Source organism: Rhipicephalus microplus, unplaced genomic scaffold (genome assembly GCF_043290135.1).
Source record: "Rhipicephalus microplus isolate Deutch F79 unplaced genomic scaffold, USDA_Rmic scaffold_242, whole genome shotgun sequence".
NCBI classification, from domain to species: domain Eukaryota; kingdom Metazoa; phylum Arthropoda; class Arachnida; order Ixodida; family Ixodidae; genus Rhipicephalus; species Rhipicephalus microplus.
In genome coordinates this window covers 53,824-70,741 of record NW_027464813.1, presented here as the reverse complement: position 1 = coordinate 70,741, position 16,918 = coordinate 53,824, and the positions used below count along the sequence as shown (strand labels likewise).

The 16,918-nt window shown below is 45.0% G+C and overlaps 1 protein-coding gene across 2 annotated transcripts in view; it reads right to left on the bottom strand.

Moving 5' to 3' along the window:
* Positions 1–16,918, bottom strand: part of LOC142792747 (irregular chiasm C-roughest protein-like) — a 136,518-nt gene that overhangs the window by 103,596 nt on the left and 16,004 nt on the right. The window contains exon 1 of one of the 2 annotated variants that reach the window (XM_075885680.1): positions 10,287–10,861. The exons of the other annotated variant lie outside the window; for it this stretch is intronic. The gene's annotated coding sequence lies outside the window, so the exon portion shown is untranslated. Of the gene's footprint in view, positions 1–10,286; positions 10,862–16,918 lie in introns of those variants that run through there. 2 annotated transcript variants of the gene reach the window in all.

Below are 16,918 nucleotides of genomic sequence, written 5' to 3'. Positions count from 1 at the left end.
TCTATTTTTTTCTTCGTACACAGAGAAGCGGTAATCGCTTACGTGAGATCACGTCGCCCACGTCGCGTCGGTCAGGTTTCGCGGCAGTCCATCACAAAAGCAGCGGCCAGTCCTCCACCGTCGCCTCCTCTCACCCCTCCAAATGAACATACATCTCTATAGTACACCACTCCTTTCCCTCACCTGCCCCATGCCTTTTCTCATCCATTCGTATATACAGTACACGTACCGTTCCTCCTTTCTTACCCCTCTCTCTCTCTCTTTTCTTTTCCCACCAGCCCCGTGGCTCTATACGTCCAACGTCGGGCTGCACCGGTCGAGCGTCGAATCAAATTTAATTACGGGAATCGTCTTTCGTTATGTATGAAGGCGCCTCATCCACCGCCATTCATTCTTTCTCTTCCACTTTTCTGCCGCAAGGAAGGGCAGAAAAAAAAAGTAGAAGAACCGAGAAGAAAAGGAAGAAAAGAAATGCCCCCTTATCTGAACTTGCTCACGTTTCGGCTATCGAAGGAAGCGAGATACGGCGATGCACGTCTCGCCAAAACGAAGCAACTCAGGCGCGGAGCGTCGATTTCGTTTGCTTTTCTCAAATGAGAGACTGCCCTTCATGGAGCCTCGAGACATTTCTTTCCTTGTTCCCCGAGCAAATAACGAGCAAGAAGAACTCATGATTCACAAGGAAGACGGCGAAGACCGAATGAGTGAAGAAATAGCAGTCTAACATTTCTCGATGCTGATGTCGATTACATCAAAACTGAAGAAGACTTGCTGTGAGATTGATCAGCGCTGTACTTTTACTTCATTATTTCGAAGTATTTCATCGTATTTTATTACGATGTGGTATTCTTCGGTTCAATGCAGCAGTATTGGTTTACCAACTACACTACGCGCTATCTGCTCGACATGTCCACAACGTCCACAGCTAAGTCCTCGTCATTACGTTGGTATGTATGTATGTATGTATGTATGTATGTATGTATGTATGTATGTATGTATGTATGTATGTATGTATGTATGTATGCATGTATGTATGTATGTATGTATGTATGTATGTATGTATGTATGTATGTATGTATGTATGTATGTATGTATGTATGTATGTATGTATGTATGTATGTATGTATGTATGTATGTCGAGAGTTCGACTCCGAATTCGCATTTCGACCGGTGTGACATGCCAAAACGTTCATGCACCATGCTGAGAGTAGACTGCAAATCCTCTGGCGCATGCGATGATATCAGTCAAACCCTTCGTAATAGGCAATCTACGATCAACGCACATAAGCAAACAAGCAAATAAACAAACAAACAAACAAACAAACAGTAAACAAATGAATGAATTAATGAATAATTAAGCTGTCAAGAGAGAAGACCTGCTCTTCAAATTCCGTAACTACGGTGTGGCAATTCTGCAGAAAATTTTATGAAGGCGTGTGCGCTGGAGCATCTATCCGTAATAGACGGATAAGCTTTTCATTGTTTCCATCTGATGGTATCTTGAATACATAAGCCTATTTAGAAGCAAATAAGTAGCTGGCGCCTTATTTGTGAAAAGTAGCTGGCGCCTTATTTGTGAACCAATATGTCCTTACTCGATATCACGATTGAGAACCAGTCAATCCGTTTCCTCTACGAAGTGAACATTGCCCAGTGCCCGGAGTACGAAGAACCTGACGATTGATGGCACGACTGTACGCAGTTTATCTTTCACCCGTTTTCACCAAACACAATGGGTTTCAATTTGGGGTGTCGGACACACGCGGGCTCGCAACAGTTCGACGTATGGAAACGTAGACGAAAAAGAAACGTCCGACTCGTGCGTTGCGATAAATAATCGATCTCATCAATCTAGGTAGACACGTACGTCGAGCAACACGCACGAAAGCTGGCCGCCCTCTGTGCAATATTTGCCTGCGTCACTTTCAATTTTCAAATATACGTTTTCGTCCAAATAGACACGGACACGATGATGTACAGTCTCGGGAGAAAATATAAGGTGTTTTCGGTCGACTTTCTCACTGCTTTATTTATGTACCTTCCGATTTCTTCTGAGCGGAATATCTATCAACCTGAATGTCTAGAGTTTTCACTGGAGCCGGACGTTTGCTATGAGTGAACGCCTCTAGCATTCGAGAAAGCGGCCGCGATTTTCTTATCAGCCGAAGTTGACGCGGTACTTTATTATTATTATTTTTTAAATTTGCTGATGAAAACAGGCATTCGAACAGTAGTGCAATACACTTTTAGAAGAAAGCGGCGATTCTTCCTGAAAGGCGGATGAGCACGCACCAATAGGCGCGGACTCTACGGGTAACATCACGAGCCGGATGGCCGAAAAATATCCTTTAGGCTCACGAGAAAAGCGATTTCGTTAGTCGCGTAGCAAATTAGTGACCGCGCTTTTGCGATCTGGGTCGAGCCTTTCAGGATTCCTTAATTTGTGTTCGACTATGATTGAGACAGTCTAAAGTAGATCGCAGTCTCGTTCACTCACGCCGCGACACGGTGATCCTAAAATGAAGCATCTATGTCCACCACAAACCAGAAAGTTGCGTATTTAGCAACACTGGCGTCGCCACTTTCTTGCCTTGATCATTCATTGTTCGCTATAGGACACATTATGAACCATCGCGGTGGTCTAGGTACCCGGCTGTTGACCCGCAGGTCACAGGATTGAATTCCGCTTGCGGCGACTGCATTTTATATGGAGGCGAAAATCATGTAGGCCTGTGTGCTTAGATTTGAGGGCACGTTAAAGAACCCCAGGAGGTCGGAATTTCTGGGCTCCTCCACAACGGCGTCTTTCATATTCAAATGGCGTTTTTGGGATGTTAAACCCCACATATAAATCAGTCAATAGAACACATCATTCTCTACATTAAATTAGTGACTTCAAGGTCACACGTTAGATGAGCACACCGATACACGTGAGCGTGCAAAGAGGTGATCCATAACTTAACTAACAAGCTCAAACCAGCACTCTTACAAAGGTGATATGGCGGAGCTGCAGAATACCTCAAAACATGAAGACCAAGGAACACGCTGACGCAAGTGCTAATCAGACGGGACAGATGTGCATGACTTACACGGGAACTGTTTTACGTCAAGACATATAATATTATTACATTAACTTGACTTGTATTAGAGGTTGTTGATTAGTGTGGTAACGGGAAATGACAAAGTGGGCCCGATAAGCAGAGAAACAGAATGTCTGCTTGATAATAACATGAGATAGAAATAATTCAAATGAACAAGTTCAAGAGATAATTTGTACGTTTTTCTCAATTGTGCAAAGTACTTTCCGAAGTACGGAACGAAAAGAAAAAAAAATGTGATTGATCCCTCTTTTTGGGAATCGGTATAACACGAAAGTGAAACATGCCTCCACAAAGCTAGTTCAGCGTTATCTGTGCATAGTTTCGCCACAAGGACGAAGGAATTAATGCTACAGCAAGAAATTGCAAAATCACGCAAAGAATGACAACCAGCTCAAGACTTGCAGCGCACACCTCAAGCAGAAAGCACGCACTAAATGAACATACACAAGACGTGCGCGGACTAGCAACAGTCACAGTTCGACACTTAAAGCACGCTATTCAAACAGAAAGACGCACAAAACAAGCGGCCAAGTATACACAGGACAAGCGCGAGCAACTGCCGTAATTGTTATTTTGTATGTAAGCAGCGTGCTGCTCCTTTCACGCAGCCGCGGCAGCGAGGGAAGTGACCTGCGTGCTCTCCCGAATCACGAGTCTGATAAGCGCGCGCACAGAAGAGACCACGCTCTGTGGATGCGGCACTGAACGAAACACGTGGATCGAAACTCCATAGGCGACAACATTGAGAGCGCGCCCAACGCGACACCTTCGCGCCGTCTGGCTACTGATGACAAAAACGCGCTGATGGTACGAAGTTCTGACTGCCCAACGGTATTTATATAAATGGCTTGCCGTTAGCACTCTTGCCAACGTACGTTCCGAGGCTTAGTGGTCAGCGCCACGCGCTGTGGTTGATTAGGTGCTTGTTCGACGTCCCGCGACAGGCCCTTCACTTCTTGTTTTTTTTCCTTCGAAATCTGTTGAACTATATTTCACAACGTCACATCCTTGACGGAAATACGTCAGCGGAACCGTTGTAGACCCCGGCATGAAAAACACTTTCGTGTTAAAAAAGAAAGTAAAAGAAGCGCACAGACAGGAAAGCAAAACAAGCTCAATGTCAGTGCACGTCGTCCTAGTGTTCCTTTCTTGTCTCAGTTTGTTTTTATTTTTTTTTTATTTCCTTGCACCGCACAGCAGCACATTGAAGACACAAGTCGAAACAAAGTGAACGCCACGCCACGCATGATTTGACCAGAGTACTTATCGCCGGCACACGCCTGAAAGAAAGCTCAGCGCAAATCCCCCTTCGCCGACGATGTTCAGTCAGAGACACGGACGCTGAACACCGGGCAACAAATTCGGTTGCCCCGGGAGGGGATCGAATTGAGAATAGTGACCGACCGCAGAGTTTTCCGCCGGCTTTCACGCAAGAACGAATATGTGCGCGCGGGCTTAGCAACTCGTAAGCTCATTCGACTGGCGACCCGGCCGGCTCGGCAGCAAATATAAAGAAAGAATCGGTTCAGTTCAACGAACGAAAGACGCGGTCAGGGCCCAAGTTCGCGCATGCTATCACAGGGGCCTCCGAGATTGCAAACGCCTGCACGCTTCGCGCGTGTCATCTCGGAGGCCCTGTTGCTACATTACAGTTTCTGACAAAAATGACCAATGGGAAATGCGGTGGTAATGGATGCGTGAGCCGTGAATATATATACGACGGTTGAGACCAAAATCCAGGTAGTCCATACATGTATATGTGGCTAAATTTCCTCCTCCTGGCTTTGTACGGCTTTGCGACTTCACGAGTCAATAGACCATTTTCCGAATTGTAAAGTGAGCTTTCCCTCTATGCAGTTTAAAGAAATAATGGCGGATAGTCAATTACTGCAAACAGCCTGTTCAAGTGCGGTTTGCTTACGCAATGACGAAGGAGAATGCAGAGTTGGCTCTCTTGATATATAGTCATAACAGACAAACCTCAGCAAGTTCAACAGGGACCACGTCTCCGCTTGAAGCATGTCAGGTGCCTCCATTACTTAGAAAAAACATGCATGCAGAGAAGCGCACTCGCGAATTCTGAAAATGGTCCATGGTTTGCTGCAAAATGATTCGTCACAAATGCAACGATTAAAAGCGGTGATGCAGTCTTATTGCCGTACAGTGTTAGAAAAAAAATTAAGGCAGTTTTGCACTAGGGGTGTCAAGCATGAAGGAACTTCGGAGCTTGGCGGCCTTTTTTTTCTCTTCGGTTTTCTCGTTCTTCTCTCCTCTCGTTCTCTTTTCCAGTTTGTCTGTGCTCTTCTCTCTCTATTCATATCTTTCCATCCTATATTTGTTTCCTTTCGTTCTTCTCTCGCTTTCAATTTCTCGCCTGCTCCCTCTTTCAATTTTCACATGCAGTCCACGTCGTCGTACTTACCTAGTGGTATTTGCCGCGCCTCATGTCATCCTGAAAGCGCTCGAAGAACAAGGGGATGGATATTTTTTTTTTTGCACGCGCGCGCCCACGATATTGTACAGGTAGCCATGGCACACGTGGTTTTGCCTGCGCTACACCAAGCGACGACGACAGCAATAGGTAGCTCGATGTTTACCTTGATAAAAAAGCTTGCGCAGCGTGTATTGGTGTTTGACAGCTACAGCACTGCTCAATGCATTCAAGTTACCACTCAATCATAGAGCCCCATCGCGACGAATATCGTCCATCATTAATGATTAAGCGAACACTTGTGGTCATGGATACTTGTTGTAGCTCTCGTAGTTAAGGGTGAGAGCGCAACCAGAGAAAACGATGTGATAACCGGGAGAGCGTGACTGATTGGACGTCAAACTTGGGCTAAGGTCGCCTATACTCGCGGCGTGTTGGAGATAAACATTGCCCGACTAGAGGGAAGCACAACGTCTTCTCTTTGGCGAGCTGCGATTGTTCGCGGAGTAACTATGACGCAGTGGATAGTTCTCTGGCGTGTGCTGTCGCGGACACAGGGGTCATGGGTTCGAGTCCCACTGACGGAGCTTTTTGTTTTCCGATCGTGCGTATTTTTCGACGTCATTTCCGTGACAAAAATATGTCACTGAAATCTTAGTGGACCCTGGCCTAAAACATTTTCGCTTGAGAGATCAGAAAGACAAGAGTGTAATGAGTAACACCACTGAACGGGAAACTGCGAAGTTTCGGTGAATTCACGTACTAACCATCAATACCAATGCAGCCGGACTATCACCACGCCAGCGGTCAGAACATGAAAACTCTGACTAGCAACTTCTTTCAGGAACTTAGTGGATGTATCGCATTGTCCCTAAGCTATTCTTCCACACTGCTCGACCTGTATCCTTCATCAACCTTCACTGCTGCCTCTCGTCTCTCGATTCCGTGAGCAGATTAGCCAACCGGAAATTTGTGTTTAACCTCCCTGGCCTTTCCGTTTCGTTCATTCCTTACTCTTCCGGTTAATCATCATCCTACGTTGCCTTGATTTTTTTCCCCCACTACACCTCTCGTACGAACTTCCAAGGAACCTGCGGGCTATAGCAGGATGCATGGGCGAGATGCTTGCCCCGACGGCAAATTGAAGTAGCTTACGGGCGAACACTTCAGTATTACGCCAATATATGGTCAGATGACGTAAACCTTTTTGCGCGCCAGAGAACGGATACAATTTAACGTGCCGCTATACCTTAAGAGAAGTGAAAGTGATGGCCTCTAAGAGAAAGCCACGCAGTAGAGAAGGCGGCCGACAGTCTGACAGCGCGTTACGCTCGCCTACAGCTTGCTACGAACACTCGCAGTAAAGAGCCCAACAAGTTATACCTTTATAGCGACCGTAAATTCCTGTCAACCTATAGAGGAGGAAAAAGTGAAGATGCGATAAAGATCTATGTGGGGGGACAATAAGGAACACTGAGAGATATCGATTGAAAAGAACTTCGAGCGCTTGATTATGCGAGCCACCCCGACAAGAAAAAGGCCATTTTTCTTTTTACTTTCTGCTTTCACACCCGGAAGAATAATGGTGAATCTGAAGAACGTTTCCTTTTGTGTTTGGTCGTTTTAGTTGGAACAGTGCCGTTTTATTGGTACGTACTATCGTTATAACGGATACGTTTCGGAGGCATATGAAGAGCTAACCATTGGAGTTATTTGTGACCAACAAGAAACAACAGAAACAAATTTTCAGTATCTATCTATCTATCTATCTATCTATCTATCTATCTATCTATCTATCTATCTATCTATCTATCTATCTATCTATCTATCTATCTATCTATCTATCTATCTATCTATCTATCTATCACACATGCACCCCCTCTCACTCTCCCCTTAGCTTTCGTGTTACTGCATGACGACAACTCTCTGTTCAAAAAAAAAACAAGAAAAAGACGTGTAACAAATCGCCGTCAATACCGCAAGCCTACTGTATATATATACTTGTTAGCCACTGACAAACTCCTCACGAACAGCCTTGCGGTTACAGCTATATATATTTTTTTGTGCAAAATGAATACGTCGCAAAGAAGAATGATTCGCGTCTATTATTCACCATTTATGTTCTTCTTTAATTATTCCTTTTGTAGCATCATCCTATTGAAAGTGTACACTTTAGAAAACAACGTTTTAGCGCGATGAGGAAGAGACGGATAGGCCACGAAAACGACCACCTTCATCTTTAGCGTTGTAGGTTGACTGATGATGCCCTATACGATGGCTGCGCAAAAAACGTAGGCGTGAACAATATGCAATATGTGCCTACTCCCACATATGCAAATACGGTGCATCACGCGTGAACGAGGTGACAACACATTGCAACATCAAACACAACTTGGCACGCCGGCTTGACATTGTAACGAAGACCGATCGTGAAAGACCGGCCCATTTTTTGTGCCCTAAGGAAAGGAAAGGATTCTCAAATAAGAATAGACTACGTTTGCACCTGTACCGAAAGCCGGCGCAAATTTAATACGATGCTACGCCGGTGACACACACTGGTTACAAATGTGCCTAAACATCGTCGCTGAAATGTGCAGATGAATGCAGTAAGAGTTCGTGACTTGTGTTAGGGACTTATGATAGAGTGGCACATCATACACGGCGTAAACATTTTCAAGCGATATGTGCACACGCTGCTAAAGGTATGGCGGTGACTGTCATGACGTGGATTAAAAGTTAAGTTGTACAGACAATAGTTAATATGTGACATATGTCAGTTTGTGGTCCCGCCACGGTGGTCTAGTGGCTAAGGTACTCGGCTGCTGATCCACAGGTCGCGGGATCGAATCCCGGCTGCGGCGGCTGCGTTTCCGATGAAGGCGGAAATGTTGTAGGCCCGTGTGCTCAGATTTGGGTATACGTTAAAGAACCCCAGGTGGTCGGAATTTTTGGAGCCCTCCACTACGGTGTCTCTCATAATCATATGGTGGTTTTGAAATGCTAAATCCCACAAATCAGTCAATATGTTAGTTTGTGACATGCGGTCTGTAACGTGTGTTATTATCTGTAACGCGTGTTAATGTTGTATAGAGCACAGTCAGTGCACGAAATGGACGTCTTTACATTACCACACGTTGTTACTTCACTGAATTATTCATTGTTATTCAATAACTTTAAGTGGATGAAAGAGAAATAGGGCTCTTCCTGACTCATGGGAGCTGAATTCACGAGGAATATAAACCGTTCCCTCACGACCTCTTAGTAAGCAACTTTGTTTCGCTCTTGAAGTTTGCTATTGCCATTTACGATTCGCTCCTAAGCGCTACTTTGGCTCGTTTGCTTTTAGTTTTCTCCAACAACAGCCGGAATTTAAAAAAAAAACAATCAAAGGTAGCAAGTTTTGACCCATGTGATACTTTTCTCGAGAGAACCAGGCACACCAATACTCAGAAGCAAGCCCTGCTAAGTTATGTTTAGAGTTAAACGCGAAGCATCGTTTGTTGTCATGGAACTTAGCCAGGAAAGCGCAAAGACACCGGGGTTCGTTTTAAGTTAGCATTTTCTGTTATGAATATCCAGAATCTGTTCCATTAAAAAAAGAAGAGCAGTGCGAAACTTCTACGTTAAAAAAAAAAGAGCTCTAAGCTGTAAAGGAAGTTTTCCAGTAAGCATTGCGGAGACGTCAGACTCACGAGGTAAGCGGCCGAAAAAAGGAAGAAAAAGAAACTGAAGACACGTTCAGTTTGCGGTATGATAAGGGAGAGATACAAATGGGAAAAAAATCAGGAAAGTAAACAGGAATCTTCCGATTTACTACCCTGCAAGAGGATGAAAGAAAGAAGATGGGCAAGATGGGCGGAAGCAGCAGCGGAGACAGTAAGTACATGTAACAGGTTCATATTAGAATACCAGCACACGGACCTGCATATCAAAGAATGAATTCACAAACTTTTGTACGTAAACATTTCTTTTTCGCACTACTACAGCGAACCGGAGAATGTACTACATGAAATACGCTAATCTAGTCTTATCTATGGCACGCCTTTATCACTGAAAGATATCAACTCACACACAGTACGTGCGCTCGTAAATTATTACTATTTTGCGACCATTCGGGCAATTCAACTCAGTTTTATGTTGCATAGTTTCTATTCCCGCGTCCGTAAAATGTATTAAACGAAATTTTCAGTTTAGGTGGACAATAATATCCATCTCCTACCCATGAAAAAGTAAAAAAAAAAACAGACAGATCGACATCCGCTAGCTTCATCGAGGAGCGATAAATGAAATGTTTGGTCAGCTTGTAACGACGAAATAGAAAGGATACAAACATTACATGCTCTACTGACCAAAAGATAGAGAGAAATAAATGAAAGGAAGAAACAGGGAGGTTAACTTAAAAGAACTGGTTCGCTACCCTGTACAGGGGTGAAGAAATAAGGGTCGGAAAGAGGATAGAGAGATATAAAATTAAATTAGGAAAAAAGTCACATGCACACACATTCAGGGCGTTCCGAGCACAGTCGCTTGCATAGGCCGGTTTGGACAGACCAAGGCTATCGAGAGTGACAATACAAACAACGAGCCAAGTTTGTCTGTCTGTTTGTTTTTGCTTCAACACGTAAAAACTGCGAGATTTCTCAGCGCCAGACACTAACTGTCCTTGCTCTACCCCGAACTGTTCACCCTTGGCGAAAAAAAATAAACAAACGATAATACAGAAGTTTCCACAGTTCAACTCTTGGCGCACTCACCATTACTGATGACGCATCGCGCGGTCTTGCCTGACGTCGGTCTCTCGAAAAAGTTGCTTCCCCCGCGAGAACGACCGGGGCAAGAACCCCGGGAGTGAACGGCCTCCTCGTTCTCTTCTCGATCTAGACGTACAGTTTTCTTCTGACTTATTGTTTTCGTAATAATCCGGAAAAAAAAGAAGCACTGTTCGAATGAAGACGGTGTCGAGGAAGCTCCGATGTAAGAACACACACCGAGTCAAAGACGGCGACTACATCCGGTGATGGGTCCTGACGACAACATTATCCGTCATTGACCGTCGAAGACGCGTCGGGCCGGGAACAGGCGTCCACGTGCTCGGAGTAGGCTGTGCGCGACGACTTCGGAGCGGCTGGCAGAGGGTGTGCACGCTCCGACGGACGAGAGTTGAAGAAGAGTCCGCCGAAGAAGTCGGCACCCGCCACTCGAAGAAGAGAGGAGGGCGGTCCGTGACGGCGAGCAGCTGAGCGAGGTCTGCGCGCACACCGGAGGCGCGGGAGCAACGGCGGTATGGCCGATGTCGACGAAGACGACGACTCGCTCGGCCGCAAGCAGGCGCGCGCCCTCGCGAACTGGCGTGGCGGCTCGCTTTGCGGGCCCAGACGGCGGCGGCGCGTCTCCTCGCGGGTCACATGGCCGGCCGGCGGTGCCCTCCTCTTCTTTCCTTCTCTCTCTTCCTCCTCTATCTTCAGATCTGGCCCCCGTCAGAGAACTAAAGCAAAAAGAGCTCGCGTACTCCCAAGAGCCTAAACGGAGTTGCTCGTGTTTGCGGGGCTTGTTTCGTTCGAGGAATGTGTGGTGAGTGCGTGCGTGAGTGAGGAAGTGAAGAATTCTTAATTTTTTTCTTTCATACACACCTTCTGCGATCACCATTCGGTGACTTTTGCAGGATGGTACATGAAGCTAATGTTGAACTAATGATAGGTAGTACATGAACCACTTATGCAAAGTGTTGTTAATATGTGGGGTTTAACATCCTAAAACCACCATATGAATATGAAAGACGCCGTAATTGAGGGCTCCGGAAATTTCGACCACCTGGTGGTTCTTCTAAGTGCACCCAAAACTGAGCACACGGGCCTACAGCAATGTGTGGCAGATACGAACTCTCCCTGGCAAGAAGGATCCCACAATAAAGTAGATTACAATCGTACATCGTACGATTACAATCGTACAATTGTACAGAGGAACGCAATGCTATTTAGCTGGTACCATACAAATTATGATAGAGTTATTTATTGCGTACATTTCTAGAGATGATGAGGCCCTGACATGGCGAGAGATACACAAAAATGGAAAACAGAGGAAATGCGAACAAACGACAGTGCTTGGCCAGTAACCCACAAGTAGAACAATGGAAGTGTCAAAGATAAAAATAATAAACTGATGGCGGTGCTAACAGACACGCAGATACAGATAATCGTTTCCTAAGACGTTCGTACGGCACAGTCGCCGTTTACGATGATAGCAACTTTCATGGCCCATACTCCGTTTCACACATCAGGTGCAATGCTGTGGAAGCTATGCAAGTAGTACAGTAAGCGAAATGTATAACTCCGCGCGTCTCGCAAGGAAATATACCTGTAAACGAGACCTCCGTGATGGCCTCCAGCGGGGTGCTGCCGGAACTTATCGCGGAGGCCGCAACACGAAAACACGGAGACGCTCAGCTATCGCGCACAACCTATTGATAACCGTATAAACAACATGGTTTGTTTATTTCGCAAGCACAAATAATATGCATTTATTTCTCAGTCTAAAAAAAATAAACACATCGGGAGTAGTAAAATTTTTGAGCTATTTCTTGGTGCGAGCGCATCTCGTGGAAGGAGTCTTGCTTTCACAGCATTGCATCTGAGGTATAAAGCGCAGTATAGTGTATGCTAAGTTAGTTAGGCTTGACCTCTCTCTCGAGGTAATCATTCTGAGACCATGTGGAAAGAAACGATGACTGGGAAAAATATTATGTTCTCTAGCCTCAAAAAGCTGGGTCGGGTTTAAGGAATAGTTAAAGGGAAAGTACGTTTGGCAAAAAAAAAAACACAAAACGAGATAAGGCTTCTTTGTTACCAAAGGAGTTTGTTAAGCTTAGGTATGCATAACATTAGCGTCTTATGCAAACTGGTTCTTCTGCTAAGAATTCTTAATCTGCCTCGAGAAAATTCGAAAGTTTAGGGTAAAGTGTCAGCTCCATGTCACTAGAATATAAAAATGATGAAGTTTTTCTGCTCCAAGCTTGAACTCCGGGTTCGAATTCCCAAAGCCGCTCAAACATTGCGGCGTAGATGTGATGCGAGAAGAATCACGGAAGAAAATTTTGACGTTTCATGAAAGTAGTAAAGCTCACAGGGGTCCTTGTGCTTTTAACTAACACATATAAAAAAGGCTGTCTTCTTTTCTCTCTCAGTGAATGTATGAAGGAGCAGGGAACGAAGAGCCGTACCACTGCCATGTACCACTGTCATGCCATGTACCACTGTCATGCGCGTATGTCTGTTTTCTTCTCTTCGGGTCGCCCACTCTCGGGTTTCGTTCACCTCCCAAAAGAGAGGGCGCTACAATGGCATCATGTAGCGCCACGTCAACATAACGCCGCGCCAAAATTCATAACGTCATGATGAGGTCTAAAAATTTTGTGATCTGTGAGGTGATATGGTAACTTCATCGCGTGGTGATTTTTTTTTTTTTTGCATCCTTGATCCCCGACGCCGCGGGGAGGTCACTGCCATCGGTTAAATTTACCGTTTGCTGAGGTATCTAAGGTTATATTAATCTAAGGCGTCATAATACCTGAGGTCCCAGGTTCCCAGCCACGGTATTATTATCCGTCACGCCATAGTTGAATATTCCTCATAATAGATTGTCGCACCACAACGTTTCTTTGTCTTTTCCTTTTTGATAGCAGGGCACGCCCTAAGGCTTTTACTTACTCAGTGACCCAACGAAGGAGACCAAGAGAACGCTCACTTGAGAGCGACGCATATGTCCCTTAACTTTGTTAGACGTAAGTTCTCGACCAATTTCCCCTAGCAATGCCACCGGATTCACCAGTAAATAGGAAGTGGTTTAATTAGTTGGCGGTTAATCTATTGAGAGAGTCAGGAATAACCCAAAGTTAGCTAATGTGGTTGCTTGGGCGAGTTGGTACGACATGATTCACATAAAAAACAGCGCCAATAACGAGGGACAAGAGAAAAAAGGAGACAGACAACTGTCTGTCTCCTTCTTTCTCTTGTCCCTCGTTGTTGGCGCTGTTTTTTTATGTGAACCCAAAGTTACTTATTCACATTAACAACTATTGTTCGCCCGGCCAATTTTCGTCACGTAGTTCTGGTCCCCAAGTTTTGCGTTGTTTCTCGTGTTTCATGTCAGTTGCGTTTAAAGTGCGAGCAAGTGCCAATCACTCTTGCGTGGGAACCTTGTATAAAGGGCTGCAAGACGAACACATATAGCACTGAACCATGCTAATGTGCAGTTTGCTAGCAGACGTTCGCACTGCAATAAAGCGTAAACACACACACACACACACACACACACACACACACACACACACACACACACACACACACACACACACACACACACACACACACACACACACACACACACACACACACACACACACACACACACACGCACACTTTTTCAGTTCTGCCCACACTCTATGAACTAACACATTATTCCCTGTATAAGAACAAATAGCTGTATGTCACAAGTGCTTTTTCAGTCCGGTGTCCACTAGTAACATTGATCGCATTAGAGAAAGACCACCCATTTTCCATGTGTTATTTATCATTCAGACAGTCCAGCAACAAGTAAGCATGCAAATTCAAGGCCGGGGAGCGTAGCAGTGTATGACTTGAAACAACCCATGCGGTAACTTTTCCTTACCCGTGCCGTTAGAGTAAGGTAGTTTGTAAAGTTGCAACAAGCAGACAAACGATAATATCTTGACGAGTTTAATATGATGATGACAGATAGTGTTGTATGAAGAATACAAATACTGTTTTGTTTGGTGATCGTTCAGGCCGAGCGTAGCAACAAAAAAAAAAGAAATAAAAAACAAACTGAAACTGAAACTGAAAACTGAAAAAAAAAACTGGAAAAAATTGAGGGGCGAGTGGAACCAATTTGCATACTCTTCGATGAGCTTAGTCCTCCTTGACTATGACATTTAACATTCAGAGAGACAAAGAGAGAGATAGAACGAAACTGTTGTGGAGTGTAACTTCACATTCCTTATCGCTTATTCGGGTCCGTTCATTCTCTTCTTTCTTCTGACACGAACCGTTAAACTGGCCAGGAAAATTCTTTCATCATACACGAACTTTTTAAGCTAGCCAAAGAAAGTTTCCGCCGAATTTCGCGAGACTAATTACACATATGCATCGTCCCTTTGTTTTATTTTCGATCTGTTCTTGCCCTGAGTTAGTTTGCAAAGACAAACCGTGCGACTCCCCCCCCCCTGTTTTTTTTTTCAGATAGATACTCAGACAGCCACTTCCACGAAGGGAACGAGAGCACAAGAGTTGCGACAGTTAGCAACAATGATTATCATAAAGAAAATTAAACCGAGGCCGTCGCCGCGGTATCAAGCGATGACATTTGGAAGCACGGGTTGTAACGCGAGCGGGGGGGGGGGGGGGCATGGGCTGTCGTGGCCAAGCGGGTTAAAGAGGAAGAGATCAGTGCTACTTCCGGTGCGGGCAACGCGGCGAAAACGGAAGCGTCGGACGTCGGGACAGCGCGAGCTTCAACTTGCTTACGAAAATAGCTTTCTTTCTTTGTTAATCTGTATTCCTCATGTCTGCAGTTTTTCAGGTTCCGCTTGTTTTCCCGTCTTCCCGGCTGCGCTTCGTTTCGACTCGCATTGCGCAAGCATTTGCCTTTTCTCAGAATTAATATCTCGCTTCCAGTTTGCGAGCTTCTCGTCCTCTTATTAGCATGTGAATCGCAAATTGTGAAAGTTAAGCTGTGGCTATGAATGTTAGACTTGTTTTAAAAAGAATAATTAAATTTTAGTACACGCACTCGAAAAAATAAGGTTGCTCCTTTTTCATCATCATCGCCACCCCCATGATCTCCTTTTTGTTGTGATAAAAGTGATACCTTCTACGATTGCTAAAATGAGTTAATGCTGACTAATTTGTATCCAATCAGCCTAGTAGGTTTTATACAGATTGCAGTGGTTGTGTGCTTTCTAGTGCGTTTATTGTCTATTCCTCATCTTGTTTATCATTTTTCGCATGCGTCAAATATGTTTGAACTCATCAGCCCCATCGCGTTGAGCCTTTACGCTTACAAGGAGCTGATATATTACGCCATGGCTTACATCTAGCAAAATCAGATTATTCATCGTGCCCACAGAAACGCTCACTGTAAGCGAGGGGTCAAGTTCCTTGCTTTTAAACGAGAATTTCGTTGCACCGAAGTAAGCTCGGCCAGAGGCACCACTCACTGGCCAACGAAACGCTGACACGTCGAGCGGCTTCACGACAGACACAGATTCCAGATGACGACTCGAAGCCGAATCTCATCAGTACACTCGATACTTTTTTACCAGTGGCGACCACAGAGTTTGCGTGCACAAACATGCAGCGAGAACGGGGTCGCGCACATCAGACTCATCAGCGGCGACGCCAAGCGCGATCGCGAAACTTCAGCGTTGTCTCACTTCAACGACGTCAATTGTTCCTTTCTTTACTGCGACTGGAACGGAGTGCAGCCATGACCCATATTTAACCGAGACATTGATCGAGGCTGGCATCCGATAAAGGTGCGCGGCTCTTCCGTTCGTGCCACCCGTAAAATTAGGGCGAGTGTCAAATGAACGGCAAGCTTCGTTTCGGCGATTCACCTGGACAGGTGTGCGACTATGCGGCTAACTGCGGTGCTGCTTTTGTTCAAGATTTGTGACGCTCCCAAAGTGTACCCGGTCAATACTGTTTCGCGCTGGACAAAGCGTTATTCTGCTTCAGCTTTTTCGTTTTTATTGTGTGTATGTTTTTTGCGTTCTATTGTAATTCGGGATTCATGAGAGAAAGACGACCAAAAAAAGCCCTGGCTATGTCATTGTTTTAACGCGATAGCATTAAAAAACTCGTGTCGCAGAAAACCCGCCGCCGGCGTCGGCCCCGCTGGTTGTGAGCGAAAAATTGTTCGGCGATAATAGCTCGGCGACATTCGGCGATAATAGCGCGCGCTGGTCCAATCTACTGTGTGCGTGTTTGTGTGCGTGCATGTGTATGTCACAAAACATATGAATAAGTATGCACTTAGCGATTGAAGAGTGCACTAGGGACCGTATTTCGCTACGACGTTCAACTCTTAAAGGCGAAGCTTAAGGGTCACCCAATTTTCGTTTTATTTAAATAAAAGCGGCACAATAGAAGAATGACTACCAAACGTGACAATGAATAGAATATACATTAATAGAACAACGAAGATCTCACTTAACATAAAGCCCTCCTACCACTACGCTGACGAAAACAGAAGCGGTTTTTAAAATCTTTGCTCGAGTAACTCATAGGCGTATCACAGGCAAAAACAGAAATCGGTTTGCAGAGCTCGAAACGACACAGATTGCCTGCACTTTGGTGTACAGCACAGCCTT